At 43.0% G+C, this 17,261-nt stretch overlaps 1 protein-coding gene across 1 annotated transcript in view; it reads left to right on the top strand.

Annotated features, from left to right (window-relative positions):
- The first annotated feature begins 10,021 nt into the window (after nucleotides 1-10,021).
- The window catches only part of gcgrb (glucagon receptor b), a 72,286-nt gene continuing 65,046 nt past the window's right edge, over nucleotides 10,022-17,261 (top strand). Inside the window, exon 1 of the mRNA XM_090195208.1 lies at nucleotides 10,022-10,642. The gene's annotated coding sequence lies outside the window, so the exon portion shown is untranslated. The remainder of the gene's footprint in view (nucleotides 10,643-17,261) is intronic.

A 17,261-nucleotide genomic window follows, 5' to 3' on the forward strand; every position in this document is an offset into this window, starting at 1 on the left:
GCAAAATGCTGTGCTTAAATTGTTCAACATGGTGTTAACTTCTGGCTGCTTCCCTGATGTCTGGAACCAGGGGCTCATCTCCCCTATCCACAAAAGTGGAGACAAATCAGACCCCAATAATTACAGGGGAATTTGCGTCAACAGTAACTTGGGAAAGATTTTCTGTAGCATTTTGAATTCAAGAATTCAAACCTTTCTTCAAGAAAAAAATGTAATAAGTAAATGTCAAATTGGCTTTCTCCCTAACCATCGCACTACTGACCATATATACACCTTACACACACTAATTAATGAACACGTCCACCAAAAAAAAGAGGGCAAAATCTTTGCTTGCTTTATTGACTTTAAAAAAGCATTTGATTCGATTTGGCACGAAGGGCTATTCTACAAAATTCTACAAAGTGGGCTTGGTGGTAAGGTGTATGACTTAATAAAATGTATGTACACAGAAAATAAGTGTGCAATAAAAATCAAAAACCAAAGAACAGAATTTTTTTCACAATGTCGAGGTGTGAGACAAGGCTGCAATTTGAGTCCAAATCTTTTCAACATTTATATCAATGAATTAGCAGACATGTTGGACCAATCTCCAGCCCCAGGACTCACACTATTTGACACAGAGGTGAAATACCTGCTATATGCTGATGACTTGGTACTTCTATCACCAACCAAAGAAGGTCTTCAACAAAACATTAATATTCTGGAGCAATATTGCCATAATTGGGCCCTGGCAGTAAATTTCCAAAAAACTAAAATCATGATTTTCCAAAAAAAACCCAGATGTCAGAAACAAAAATGTAAATTCACCCTGAACAACACCTTAATTGAACACACAAAAAATTACACCTACCTTGGTCTGACCATATCTGCATCGGGAAACTTTAATATGGCAGTGAAGGCACTCAAAGAAAAAGCCCGCAGAGCAATGTATGCAATAAAAATGAAATTATTCAAAATCAACATCCCAATTAGAATTTGGACTAAAATATTTGACAGTGTAATCCTACCAATAGCACTTTATGGAAGTGAGGTTTGGGGGCCACTCAATAAACTGGATTTTAAAATGTGGGACAAACATCCAATTGAAACCCTACATGCAGAATTCTGTCGGAAAATTCTACAAGTCCAGAGAAATACACCAACTAATGCATGTAGGGCAGAATTGGGCCGTTTTCCAGTAATAATGAAAATACAGAAAAGATCATTAAAATTTTGGCTACATCTAAATTCAAGTCCAAATTCGAGTCTGCAATTTAAAGCACTTCAAGCCCAAGAGCTGAGCCCAGAAACGAGCCCCCTCAGTCAGCTGGTGTTGGACCTCACCAATCAAGCTGACACCAGCACTGCTTCAAAAGAAAGAATTCCAATAAACAAAATCATGAACCAATCAAAGGAATCATACTTACAATACTGGAAAAACGAAACAAAATCCCAAAGCCGACTAAATTGCTATCTGACCCTAAACAGAGAATATGAATTGGCTGATTATCTCTACTCTGTCAGAGATACGAAGCAGAGACAGATCCTTACCAAGTACAGGCTGAGTGACCACCGATTGGCAATAGAAACCGGCAGACATAAAAAGACATGGCTACCCAAAGAGGAGCGTGTATGTGGTCACTGCATGACAGGGGAGGTAGAGACAGAGATGCACTTTCTCCTTTACTGTGATAAATATTCCTCACAAAGAGATTCATTATTCACAGAAATGACTACATATATTCCACATTTTTACAAATTGAACCCAGAGGAAAAACTAAGAATACTCATGGGCGAAGGAGCAATGGCTCCTCTTGCAGCCAAATATGTATTTTCCTGCCATAGCCTGAGGGACACTGAATAATAACATCTGCATAGTAAACAGTAACTTACTTATTATTACTATTATTGTTATTACTATAATTATTAATGTTTACTGTAGACTGTTACCATTTTATTGTATTTATTTTTGTATTATTATTTACTACCATTTTATATTATTATTTGCTATCATTTACAATTTTGTTACAATGTATATTGTATACATTGTTGCTTTGGCAATATTGAGAGAGAGAGAGAGAGAGAGAGAGGAGAGAGAGAGAGAGAGAGAGAGAGATGGTTATAGTGGGATGACTGACCATACCAGGACATGGTTATAGCAGGATGACTGACCATACCAGGGCATGGTTATAGTGGGATGACAGACCATACCAGGACATGGTAACATGGTTATAGTGGGGTGACTGACCATACCAGGACATGGTTATAGTGGGATGACAGACCATACCAGGACATGGTAACATGGTTATAGTGGGATGACTGACCATACCAGGACATGGAAACATGGTTATAGTGGGGTGACTGACCATACCAGGACATGGTTATAGTGGGATGACTGACCATACCAGGACATGGTTATAGTGGGATGACTGACCATACCAGGACATGGTAACATGGTTATAGTGGGGTGACTGTCCATACCAGGACATGGTAACATGGTTATAGTGGGATGACTGACCATATCAGGACATGGTTATAGTGGGATGACTGACCATACCAGGACATGGTAACATGGTTATAGTGGGGTGACTGTCCATACCAGGACATGGTAACAGGGTTATAGTGGGATGACAGACTATATCAGGACATGGTTATAGTGGGATGACTGACCATATCAGGACATGGTTATAGTGGGATGACTGACCATACCAGGACATGGTTATAGTGGGGTGACTGACCATACCAGGACATGGTTATAGTGGGGTGACTGACCATACCAGGACATGGTTATAGTGGGATGACAGACCATACCAGGACATGGTAACATGGTTATAGTGGGATGACTGACCATACCAGGACAGGGTTATAGTGGGATGACTGACCATACCAGGACAGGGTTATAGTGGGATGACTGACCATACCAGGACATGGTTATAGTGGGATGACAGACCATACCAGGACATGGTAACATGGTTATAGTGGGATGACTGACCATACCAGGACATGGTTATAGCAGGATGACTGACCATACCAGGACATGGTTATAGTGGGATGACAGACCATACAAGGACATGGTAACATGGTTATAGTGGGATGACTGACCATACCAGGACATGGTTATAGTGGGATGACTGACCATACCAGGACATGGTTATAGTGGGGTGACTGACCATACAAGGAAATGGTAACATGGTTATAGTGGGGTGACTGACCATACCAGGACATGGTTATAGTGGGATGACTGACCATACCAGGACATGGTTATAGTGGGGTGACTGACCATACCAGGACATGGTAACATGGTTATAGTGGGATGACTGACCATACCAGGACATGGTTATAGCAGGATGACTGACCATACCAGGGCATGGTTATAGTGGGATGACAGACCATACCAGGACATGGTAACATGGTTATAGTGGGGTGACTGACCATACCAGGACATGGTTATAGTGGGATGACAGACCATACCAGGACATGGTAACATGGTTATAGTGGGATGACTGACCATACCAGGACATGGTTATAGTGGGATGACTGACCATACCAGGACATGGTTATAGTGGGGTGACTGACCATACCAGGACATGGTCATAGTGGGGTGACTGACCATACCAGGACATGGTTATAGCGGGATGACTGACCATACCAGGACATGGTTATAGTGGGATGACAGACCATACCAGGACATGGTAACATGGTTATAGTGGGATGACTGACCATACCAGGACAGGGTTATAGTGGGATGACTGACCATACCAGGACATGGTTATAGTGGGATGACTGACCATACCAGGACATGGTTATAGTGGGGTGACTGACCATACAAGGACATGGTAACATTGTTATAGTGGGGTGACTGACCATACCAGGACATGGTTATAGTGGGATGACTGACCATACCAGGACATGGTTATAGTGGGGTGACTGACCATACCAGGACATGGAAACATGGTTATAGCGGTATGACTGACCATACCAGGACATGGTAACATGGTTATAGTGGGGTGACTGACCATACCAGGACATGGTTATAGTGGGATGACAGACCATACCAGGACATGGTAACATGGTTATAGTGGGATGACTGACCATACCAGGACATGGTTATAGTGGGATGACAGACCATAGCAGGACATGGTAACATGGTTATAGTGGGATGAATGACCATACCAGGACAGGGTTATAGTGGGATGACTGACCATACCAGGACATGGTTATAGTGGGATGACTGACCATACCAGGACATGGTTATAGTGGGGTGACAGACTATACCAGGACATGGTAACATGGTTATAGTGGGATGAATGACCATACCAGGACAGGGTTATAGTGGGATGACTGACCATACCAGGACAGGGTTATAGTGGGATGACTGACCATACCAGGACATGGTTATAGTGGGGTGACAGACTATACCAGGACATGGTAACATGGTTATAGTGGGATGAATGACCATACCAGGACAGGGTTATAGTGGGATGACTGACCATACCAGGACATGGTTATAGTGGGGTGACAGACTATACCAGGACATGGTAACATGGTTATAGTGGGGTGACTGACTATACCAGGACATGGTAACATGGTTATAGTGGGGTGACTGACCATACCAGGACAGGGTTATAGTGGGATGACTGACCATACCAGGACATGGTAACATGGTTATAGTGGGGTGACTGACCATACCAGGACATGGTAACATGGTTATAGTGGGGTGACTGACCATACCAGGACAGGGTTATAGTGGGGTGACTGACCATACCAGGACATGGTAACATGGTAAGAGCAGAATACTGTAAAACAATCTACCAGGTAATAAGATTCAAATGGAGGTTGAGGTTCTATCTTTTCTAAATGAAAACACACACACACACACACACACACACACACACACACACAACCAGACAAAGGCCTCACCCTCTGGTACTTTAGATTACATTCTGAACACTCTCGATTCTGACCATTAACCAACAGTTAAATATGATGAACCAGCTTGTGTGTCCGTGTATCTTCTTAATGGTGACTGGCTGTTTCCATCTCTCTGTGTGTGTGTGTGTGTGTGTGTGTGTGTGTGTGTGTGTGTGTGTGTGTGTGTGTGTGTGTGTGTGTGTGTGTGTGTGTGTGTGTGTGCGTGCGTGTGCGTGCGCATGTGTGTGTTAGGGTTATAGACTGGAGACCAATGTGGATAAGGAGAGAGAGAGAGGAAACAGAGGAGTGAGATGGAATACAAGAGAGACACTGAGGGAACAGAGGAGTGAGAGAGGGAACAGAGGGGATGGGGAGAATTGAAGAGAAAGAGGATGGAGAAATGGGGGAGAGAGAAGGGAGAGGAGATACAAGGGAGAGAAAGGGAGAGAGAAGAGTACACAAGAGAGAGAGGGAGAGCGAGAGAGAGAGAGGGCGAAACGTTGGAGAGGGAGAGAAGGGGAGAGAGAGAGAGAGGGCGAAACGTTGGAGAGGGAGAGAAGGGGAGAGAGAGAGAGGGCAAGACTTTGGAGCGGGAGAGAAGGGGAGAGAGAGAGAGGGCGAGACGTTAGAGAGGGAGAGAAGGGGAGAGAGAGAGAGGTGGAGAAAGAGACCTGGAAAAGAGAGAGAGGGGAACAGGGGAGAGAGAGAGGGATAAGAGAAAGAGTAAGAGGGGGTTATAAGAAGACACACAGAGTCTTTCACACTGTCTCCCTCTGCTGGTTAGTGTTAGTATGCAGCCTCTCAGGACCCTCTCTAACAGTATCCTGTCTGATCTCTTAGTATGAGGTCTCTCAGGACCCTCTGTAACAGTATCCTGTCTGATCTCTTAGTATGAGGTCTCTCAGGACCCTCTGTAACAGTATCCTGTCTGATCTCTTAGTATGAGGTCTCTCAGGACCCTCTGTAACAGTATCCTGTCTGATCTCTTAGTATGAGGTCTCTCAGGACCCTCTGTAACAGTATCCTGTCTGATCTCTTAGTATGAGGTCTCTCAGGACCCTCTGTAACAGTATCCTGTCTGATCTCTTAGTATGAGGTCTCTCAGGACCCTCTGTAACAGTATCCTGTCTGATCTCTTAGTATGAGGTCTCTCAGGACCCTCTGTAACAGTATCCTGTCTGATCTCTTAGTATGAGGTCTCTCAGGACTCTCTGTAACAGAGTCCAAAGCCAACACCTCTCTGCGTACGTGTCTCCTATTCATTTGAATAAGGTGACAGTTGGAGAAATTGCTTGAGCCAACTGTACTATATTCTAGAACACTGCCTTGAGCCACGCTGAGAATACAGAAGTCTGAAAGCCAACGGTACTATATTCTAGAACACTACCTTGAGCCACGCTGAGAATACAGAAGTCTGAAAGCCAACAGTACTATATTCTAGAACACTGCCTTGAGCCACGCTGAGAATACAGAAGTCTGAAAGCCAACTGTACTATATTCTAGAACACTGTCTTGAGCCACGCTGAGAATACAGAAGTCTGAAAGCCAACGATACTATATTCTAGAACACTGTCTTGAGCCACGCTGAGAATACAGAAGTCTGAGAGCCAACGATACTATATTCTAGAACACTGCCTTGAGCCACGCTGAGAATACAGAAGTCTGAAAGCCAACGATACTATATTCTAGAACACTGCCTTGAGGCACGCTGAGAATACAGAAGTCTGAAAGCCAACAGTACTATATTCTAGAACACTGCCTTGAGCCACGCTGAGAATACAGAAGTCTGAAAGCCAACGATATCATATTCTAGAACACTGTCTTGAGCCACGCTGAGAATACAGAAGTCTGAAAGCCAACGATATCATATTCTAGAACACTGCCTTGAGCCACGCTGAGAATACAGAAGTCTGAAAGCCAACAGTACTATATTCTAGAACACTGCCTTGAGCCACGCTGAGAATACAGAAGTCTGAAAGCCAACAGTACTATATTCTAGAACACTGCCTTGAGCCACGCTGAGAATACAGAAGTCTGAAAGCCAACGATATCATATTCTAGAACACTGTCTTGAGCCACGCTGAGAATACAGAAGTCTGAAAGCCAACGATACTATATTCTAGAACACTGTCTTGAGCCACGCTGAGAATACAGAAGTCTGAAAGCCAACGATATCATATTCTAGAACACTGCCTTGAGCCACGCTGAGAATACAGAAGTCTGAAAGCCAACAGTACTATATTCTAGAACACTGCCTTGACCCACGCTGAGAATACAGAAGTCTGAAAGCCAACAGTACTATATTCTAGAACACTGCCTTGAGCCACGCTGAGAATACAGAAGTCTGAAAGCCAACAGTACTATATTCTAGAACACTGCCTTGAGCCACGCTGAGAATACAGAAGTCTGAAAGCCAACGATACTATATTCTAGAACAGTGCTGAACACGTACACGTTTTGGGACTCTGATAAACAGTTCAGTATGCAGCCTCTCAGGCCGTCTGTAACATGTAACAGCACAATATGCTGTCTGAGACCAGTAAGCCTGACATGACAGATGACATGACAGCTCAGTGTCAAGGGTCACTTGAATATGGAATGACATTTATAAAAAAGAACATCCGCAATCAAATAAGTGACGAGAGGGGCGTTGTGTGTATTGTGGGTGTGTGAATAGGGTGTGTGTATAGGGTGTGTATATAGGGTGTGTGTATAAGGTGTGTATATTGGGTGTTTAATAATTATTATGGAACGTGGAAAATATTTGGGTAGAATATTTAGTATATCTGTGGAATACATGGAGAGAATATATAGTATATCTGAAGAATACATGGATAGAATATATAGTATATCTGAAGAATACATGGATAGAATATATAGTGTATCTGAAGAATAGATGGATAGAATATATAGTATATCTGAAGAATAGATGGATAGAATATATAGAATATCTGAAGAATAGATGGATAGAATATATAGTATATCTGTAGAATACATGGATAGAATATATAGTATATCTGAAGAATAGATGGATAGAATATATAGTATATCTGTAGAATAGATGGATAGAATATATAGTATATCTGAAGAATACATGGATAGAATATATAGTATATCTGAAGAATACATGTATAGAATATATAGTATATCTGAAGAATACATGGATAGAATATATAGTATATCTGAAGAATACATGGATAGAATATATAGTATATCTGAAGAATACATGGATAGAATATATAGTATATCTGAAGAATACATGGATAGAATATATAGTATATCTGAAGAATACATGGATAGAATATATAGTATATCTGAAGAATACATGGATAGAATATATAGTATATCTGAAGAATACATGGATAGAATATATAGTATATCTGAAGAATACATGGATAGAATATATAGTATATCTGAAGAATACATGGATAGAATATATAGAATATCTGAAGAATAGATGGATAGAATATATAGTATATCTGAAGAATACATGGATAGAATATATAGTATATCTGAAGAATACATGGATAGAATATATAGTATATCTGGAGAATACATGGATAGAATATATAGTATATCTGAAGAATACATGGATAGAATATATAGTATATCTGAAGAATACATGGATAGAATATATAGTATATCTGAAGAATACATGGATAGAATATATAGTATATCTGAAGAATACATGGATAGAATATATAGTATATCTGAAGAATACATGGATAGAATATATAGTATATCTGAAGAATACATGGATAGAATATATAGTATATCTGAAGAATACATGGATAGAATATATAGTATATCTGAAGAATACATGGATAGAATATATAGTATATCTGAAGAATACATGGATAGAATATATAGTATATCTGAAGAATACATGGATAGAATATATAGTATATCTGAAGAATACATGGATAGAATATATAGTATATCTGAAGAATACATGGATAGAATATATAGTATATCTGAAGAATACATGGATAGAATATATAGTATATCTGAAGAATACATGGATAGAATATATAGTATATCTGAAGAATACATGGATAGAATATATAGTATATCTGAAGAATACATGGATAGAATATATAGTATATCTGAAGAATACATGGATAGAATATATAGTATATCTGAAGAATACATGGATAGAATATATAGTATATCTGAAGAATACATGGATAGAATATATAGTATATCTGAAGAATACATGGATAGAATATATAGTATATCTGAAGAATACATGGATAGAATATATAGTATATCTGAAGAATACACGGATATAATAGTATATGTACATCAATAGTTGAATAAGATGTACTTGACTAGAATATGCTGTACTTATGAAATGGGTAAAACAATATGTAAACACTGTTAAGTGACCAGTGTTCCATGTCTATGTACATAGGGAAGCAGCCTCTTTGACAGCCCGTCCAACCGGCTTCACTACCGCAGACCACGTGTAACCACGCCAGCCCAGGACCTCCACATCCGGATTCACTACCACAGACCAGTGTAACCAGACCTGCCCAGGCCCTCCACATCCGGCTTCACTACCGCAGACCAGTATAACCACGCCAGCCCAGGACCTCCACATCCGGCTTCACTACCGCAGACCACGTGTAACCACGCCAGCCCAGGACCTCCACATCCGGCTTCACTACCGCAGACGAGTATAACCACGCCAGCCCAGGACCTCCACATCCGGCTTCACTACCGCAGACCACGTGTAACCACGCCAGCCCAGGACCTCCACATCCGGATTCTTCACCTGCGGGCTCAACAATTAGACGTTCATCCACGAACTCCAAAATGTCAAATTTCGAAGCGTTTTTTGATTATCCTGCTGCTCTGTGTCGTTCCATTTCTCCAACCGTCAAGTTTAGAAGTGAAGGGTTACGTTAAGACACTCATTCTGAATGGTTAATGTTTAAGATTGAGTTACAACATTACGTTTAGGCACTTATTCTAAGGTTTGGCAAAGGGTTAAACCCCAAAATAAAATAAAATTGCGTCAACAAACGGGATTGAACACGCAGCCTTCTGACCCAGAGTCATTGGATTACAAAATCAGACACTGTAGCATCTATTGGCATGTTTAAAGGCATTTCCCAACTTCTTCAGCACACAAGTCCAATGTCAACGTTAATCTTGAACGGTTTGGGTGTATCTCCCCCTTTCTGCTTCAACTCCCCATATCATATATCCTCACAGTTACCCAATACTTTATTTATACTGTCATTTGATTTCATGTCTATACTAAATTATTAATTTATAGGACACTCGGAAGCTCCTCAAAGGCCGCGCGGAGCGTACCTGCCGACGTCACCCTAGAGCAGAAAAAAACGGACTCTTCTTTTCCGCACCGAGCGCAGTTCGCCCTTCTCATTTCAGCACCGGAAACCGTCCGACGCGTACAACTCCGTGCGTCTCGCTCCTGGGACAAGATTTAAAAAAAACAAACATTTAACGGACCTTGATCACGAACAAACCTTTACAATGAGTTATTGACTCTCTCTTTTAGTCACAAGTCACCGAACTCCCTGGACGAAATATATCCAAATTAACGTTCTTTAATTTTTTTGAATTTCCTTTTTGACTGTTGGACTTGTTTGGGGATATGTGTGTCGGTTGTTTTTACTTAATGTAATGTGGATGTTACCTGTGTCCGTGGCTGTGGCTGGAGGATGAGCGCCGGCGTGGGGGTGACAGGGGACGCGACAGTAACTCATAATATGCAGTCAAGGTAAAGTGCTTTACATTCATTCACCCTCCAGGCTATGACTAGGGGACGTTTTCTAGGGGCACTGACTCGCTGGTTCAAGCCCCGCTTCGGCTCTCAATTACCCAGTACTCGCTATCTGACTTGGTGAGTTTGTGACCGGAGAGTGAGAGCTGATGTTTTGAAGTTGAGTAAGGAATACTGTTGATCTGTTGTTGGTATCTGTTGTGTTTATACTGTAGCCTATACTGTAGCCTATACTGTAGCTCGCCGTTTTACAGGACATTCAGCCTACAATCCGTTTTACAGGACATATAGCCTACAATCCGCCCGTTTCTCCATAGGCAACTTTACGCACATTGGTTGCCTTTGCTGGATTAAACTATGATTAGCGTAATGTTAATGTGCGTTTCCATGGTTATAATACTACAATTTAGACTTCTTAGGTTGAATCATGATCCTAAAATGCATAAAATGAGAACCGGAGTCCTCGTGTATTCCAGACCGGATTTTAGTGATCTGCTCTGTATGGCGATCCCCTGTCCATTCTTATATAACTGTGTGTGTGTGTGTGTGTGTGTGTGTGTGTGTGGCTTCGGGGTTCCCCTCACACCCATTATCTTGCACACCGATATAACTCTCCCTCTCTGTGTCTCTCTCTGTCTCTGTCTCTATCTCTTTCTCTCTCTCTCTTTCTCTGTCTCTCGTCCTCTATCTCTCTCGTCCTCTCCCTCTCTGTCTCTCTCTCTCTATATATATATATATATATCTCGTCCTCTCTCTCTCTCTCTCTCTCTCTCTCTCTCTCTCTCTTCGTCGTATGCTTTTTGAGTTCTGGCACGGTCTTCTAATAACTATAGTCTTCTAATCATATAAAGCCTTATTATGGACAACTTGGAAACAGTCATACTATTAAGTGAATATTTGACCCTTCAAGGAAAACCTAAAAACTACAAAAACCAAAATGCATCATACCGGCTGTATTTCTATATTTTGAAAGTTATATATCTTGAAAACTTGATTGTTGACAAGCAACATATGTTGGGGCTATATCAACAACGACTAATGAAACAAATACCAAAGTATCGTTTTTGGGGTGGAGTTTTTTCTTTGAAAGACAAACTGAAATCTTTCAAAAGAGCCGTTAGATTCATCGCTTTTCTGTTAGTTCTATCCAGCAACATGCTACATATATCTGAGAGAACGTCACCTATTGTCTAGTTGCAGTAGACTGTGTAATAACCTAACGAAGTTGCGCGCGACTTCTGACTTTCGGCCAACGGGCTTCCGTTCTGAGAAAGACCGAAATAAACAACTCATGTAAATGAGCCATCACAATGACATGCGGTGAGTCCCGCGGGTCCACTCCCGTTTCCACCAGGCGGCCCGTCTACTATCTCTCCAAGAACAAGCCTCCCTCGGCTCTGTGTTTAGCTCCGGTGACTAACTATGCAAATGCACCGAGATAAGGAGGAGGGGGGACTGCTTGAGCTAACAATGACACATGCGCACACACACAGAAACAGACACACACACCCTGCATTGTGTCACATCAGCAGTACAGAAGCCTAACCCCTTCTCCTCTCGACTTCTCTCTCTCTTTCTGCTTCCCCTCTCGCCTTCCCATTCTCTACCACTCTCTCTTTTCTTTCCTTTCATCCTTTCTCTCTCTTAATTTCTCTCCATCATCCACTCCTCTCGTCCTCTCTATCATCCTTTCTCTCTCTCCCTCCCCCTGTCTCTCTGTCTCTCTTTGGAAGAGGGAGAAATGTATGACAGGAAAGGTATAAGAACAGCAGAGAGAGAAAAGAGAAAAGAGAGAGAGAGAAAGAGATCCATGGTGTTCGGAGAGATAAAGAAAGAAAGAAATAGAGAGGGAGAGAGAAAGAGAGAGATATGGAGAAAGAGAGAGAAAGAGAGAGCGATTCCAGTCCCTATACCCTCATCCCCGTGTGAGGTTTTAGCTGGTCCACTTCACTCTGGTATGCAGTTGTCTGTTTCATAAACAACTCTGTGGTACACACACACACACATATCACAGGATGTGTGTGTGTGTGTGTGTATTTAAGCCAATGACAGTGTGTTGGTATTAGTGTGTGTGTGTGTGTATTTAAGCCAATGACAGTGTGTTGGTATTAGTGTGTGTGTGTGTATTTAACCCAAGACAGCGTGTATATATTCATGTGTGTGTGTTTAAGCCAACGACAGCATGTATGTATTCGTGTGTGTGTGTTTAACCCAACAACAGCGTGTATGTAGTCATGTGTGTGTGTTTAAGCCAACGACAGCGTGTATGTACTCATGTGTGTGTGTGTGTGTGTCACGCAAAAGCGAGAGTTTGTGTGAGAGTACTGTACCCATAGGTGAAACCTTTGAGTAACTCTATAAGTTTTGAGGTAGAACCATTTTGGGTTCCATGTAGAACACATTCCACATAGGCTGGAACCATAAAGGATTCTACTATGGGGGCAGCCAGACAATCCTTTTGGGCGTGTTTCACATTGCCTCCATACTGCAGAATAATCCATTAGATTTTTACATTGAATATTGATTTATGATTCCAGCATGAGTTAAGTTATGTAGCATACACACACACACACACACACACACACACACACACACACACACACACACACACACACACACACACACACACACACACACACACACACACACACACACACACAGACACACACACACACACACACACACACACAGAGACACACACACACACACACACACACAGACACACACACACACACAGACACTCACACACACACACACACACACACACACACACACACACACACACACACACACACACACACACACACACACACACACACACACACACACACACACACACAGACACACACACACACACACACACACACAGAGACACACACACACACACACACACACACACACAGACACACACACACACACACACACACAGACACACACACACACACACACACACACACACACACACACACACACACAGACACACACACACACACACACACACACACACACACAGAGACACACACACACACACACACACACACACACACACACACACACAGACACACACACACACACACACACAGACACACACACACACACACACACACACACACACACACGTTCTTTCCTTGGTATTCACCACAGGTCACTGAAAGGTTAGAGACAAAACATCATTAGTTTGATCCTTTACGGTTATTTCTAATCATTCTGTTTGTTTTGTGGGGGATGTGCGGTGTTAAATCTATGGTTCATTGAACACGCATTACATGTAACATGTACCTAAGCCAGAGGAGGTGTGTGACAGCAGGCAGGTCACCTGTGATACATGTACCTAAGCCAGAGGAGGTGTGTGACAGCAGGCAGGTCACCTGTGATACATTTAACATGAACCTAAGCCAGAGGAGGTGTGTGACAGCAGGCAGGTCACCTGTGATACATGAACCTAAGCCAGAGGAGGTGTGTGACAGCAGGCAGGTCACCTGTGATACATGTACCTAAGCCAGAGGAGGTGTGTGACAGCAGGCAGGTCACCTGTGATACATGTACCTAAACCAGAGGAGGTGTGTGACAGCAGGCAGGTCACCTGTGATACAAGTCGGTAATCAACGTCCGTCCGTGTCTGAGGACGTCGGGAGACGACGTTGGAAACCGGTCACTAGGGGCAACGGTGAGCGTTGTTACTTTCAAGTAGGTTTTGTATTTTGCTGGGGTGTTGTGGACGGGGAAGGCGGATGGGCGGAGCAAAGGTTGGACAGGGAAGGCGGATGGGCGGAGCAAAGGTTGGACAGGGAAGGAGCATGGGCGGAGCAAAGGTTGGATGGGGAAGGAGGATGGGCGGAGCAAAGATTGGACGGGGAAGGAGGATGGACGGGGAAGGAGGATGGGCGGGGAAGGAGGATGGGCGGAGCAAAGGTTGGACGGGGAAGGAGGATGGGCGGAGCAAAGGTTGGATGGGGAAGGAGGATGGGCGGAGCAAAGATTGGACGGGGAAGGAGGATGGACGGGGAAGGAGGATGGGCGGGGAAGGAGGATGGGCGGAGCAAAGGTTGGACGGGGAAGGAGGATGGGCGGAGCAAAGGTTGGACAGGGAAGGCGGATGGGCGGAGCAAAGGTTGGACAGGGAAGGAGCATGGGCGGAGCAAAGGTTGGATGGGGAAGGAGGATGGGCGGAGCAAAGATTGGACGGGGAAGGAGGATGGACGGGGAAGGAGGATGGGCGGGGAAGGAGGATGGGCGGAGCAAAGGTTGGACGGGGAAGGAGGATGGGCGGAGCAAAGGTTGGATGGGGAAGGAGGATGGGCGGAGCAAAGATTGGACGGGGAAGGAGGATGGACGGGGAAGGAGGATGGGCGGGGAAGGAGGATGGGCGGAGCAAAGGTTGGACGGGGAAGGAGGATGGGCGGAGCAAAGGTTGGAAGGGGAAGGAGGATGGACGGGGAAGGAGGAGGGGGCGGGGAAGGAGGATGGGCGGAGCAAACGTTGGATGGGGAAGGAGTATGGGCGGAGCAAAGGTTGGATGGGGAAGGAGGATGGGCGGAGCAAAGGTTGGACGGGGAAGGAGGATGGGCGGAGCAAAGGTTGGACGGGGAAGGAGGATGGGCGGAGCAAAGGTTGGACGGGGAAGGAGGATGGGCGGAGCAAAGGTTGGACGGGGAAGGAGGATGGGCGGAGCAAAGGTTGGACGGGGAAGGAGGATAGGCGGAGCAAAGGTTGGACGGGAAGGAGGATGGGCGGAGCAAAGGTTGGACGGGGAAGGAGGATGGGCGGAGCAAAGGTTGGACGGGGAAGGAGGATGGGCGGAGCAAAGGTTGGACGGGGAAGGAGGATGGGCGGGGAAGGAGGATGGGCGGAGCAAAGGTTGCATGTGCAAATCCAGAGACAGAAAGTTGTTTGTGATATTTTTGTTTTGAGCCTTTCCCAAACCTTCACCTTACTCTAACCATTCAGTGTTCATACCAAACCTTTACCTTACTCTAACCATTCAGTGTTAATACCAAACCTTTACCTTACTCTAACCATTCAGTGTTCATACCAAACCTTTACCTTACTCTAACCATTCAGTGTTCATACCAAACCTTTACCTTACTCTAACCATTCAGTGTTAATACCAAACCTTCACCTTACTCTAACCATTCAGTGTTAATACCAAACCTTTACCTTACTCTAACCATTCAGTGTTAATACCAAACCTTTACCTTACTCTAACCATTCAGTGTTAATACCAAACCTTTACCTTACTCTAACCATTCAGTGTTAATACCAAACCTTCACCTTACTCTAACCATTCAGTGTTAATACCAAACCTTTACCTTACTCTAACCATTCAGTGTTAATACCAAACCTTTACCTTACTCTAACCATTCAGTGTTCATACCAAACCTTTACCTTACTCTAACCATTCAGTGTTAATACCAAACCTTTACCTTACTCTAACCATTCAGTGTTCATACCAAACCTTCACCTTACTCTAACCATTCAGTGTTAATACCAAACCTTCACCTTACTCTAACCATTCAGTGTTAATACCAAACCTTCACCTTACTCTAACCATTCAGTGTTAATACCAAACCTTCACCTTACTCTAACCATTCAGTGTTAATACCAAACCTTCACCTTACTCTAACCATTCAGTGTTAATACCAAACCTTCACCTTACTCTAACCATTCAGTGTTCATACCAAACCTTTACCTTACTCTAACCATTCAGTGTTAATACCAAACCTTCACCTTACTCTAACCATTCAGTGTTAATACCAAACCTTTACCTTACTCTAACCATTCAGTGTTAATACCAAACCTTCACCTTACTCTAACCATTCAGTGTTCATACCAAACCTTTACCTTATTCTAACCATTCAGTGTTAATACCAAACCTTCACCTTACTCTAACCATTCAGTGTTCATACCAAACCTTTACCTTACTCTAACCATTCAGTGTTCATACCAAACCTTCACCTTACTCTAACCATTCAGTGTTAATACCAAACCTTTACCTTACTCTAACCATTCAGTGTTAATACCAAACCTTCACCTTACTCTAACCATTCAGTGTTCATACCAAACCTTTACCTTATTCTAACCATTCAGTGTTAATACCAAACCTTCACCTTACTCTAACCATTCAGTGTTAATACCAAACCTTTACCTTACTCTAACCATTCAGTGTTAATACCAAACCTTTACCTTACTCTAACCATTCAGTGTTAATACCAAACCTTTACCTTACTCTAACCATTCAGTGTTCATACCAAACCTTTACCTTACTCTAACCATTCAGTGTTAATACCAAACCTTTACCTTACTCTAACCATTCAGTGTTCATACCAAACCTTTACCTTACTCTAACCATTCAGTGTTCATACCAAACCTTTACCTTACTCTAACCATTCAGTGTTAATACCAAACCTTTACCTTACTCTAACCATTCAGTGTTAATACCAAACCTTCACCTTACTCTAACCATTCAGTGTTATTACCAAACCTTCACCTTACTCTAACCATTCAGTGTTAATACCAAACCTTTACCTTACTCTAACCATTCAGTGTTCATACCAAACCTTTACCTTACTCTAACCATTCAGTGTTCATACCAAACCTTTACCTTACTCTAACCATT

The sequence above is a fragment of the Oncorhynchus mykiss genome, chromosome 13, assembly GCF_057628025.1.
Source record: "Oncorhynchus mykiss isolate SJ-2025 chromosome 13, ASM5762802v1, whole genome shotgun sequence".
Classification (NCBI taxonomy): domain Eukaryota; kingdom Metazoa; phylum Chordata; class Actinopteri; order Salmoniformes; family Salmonidae; genus Oncorhynchus; species Oncorhynchus mykiss.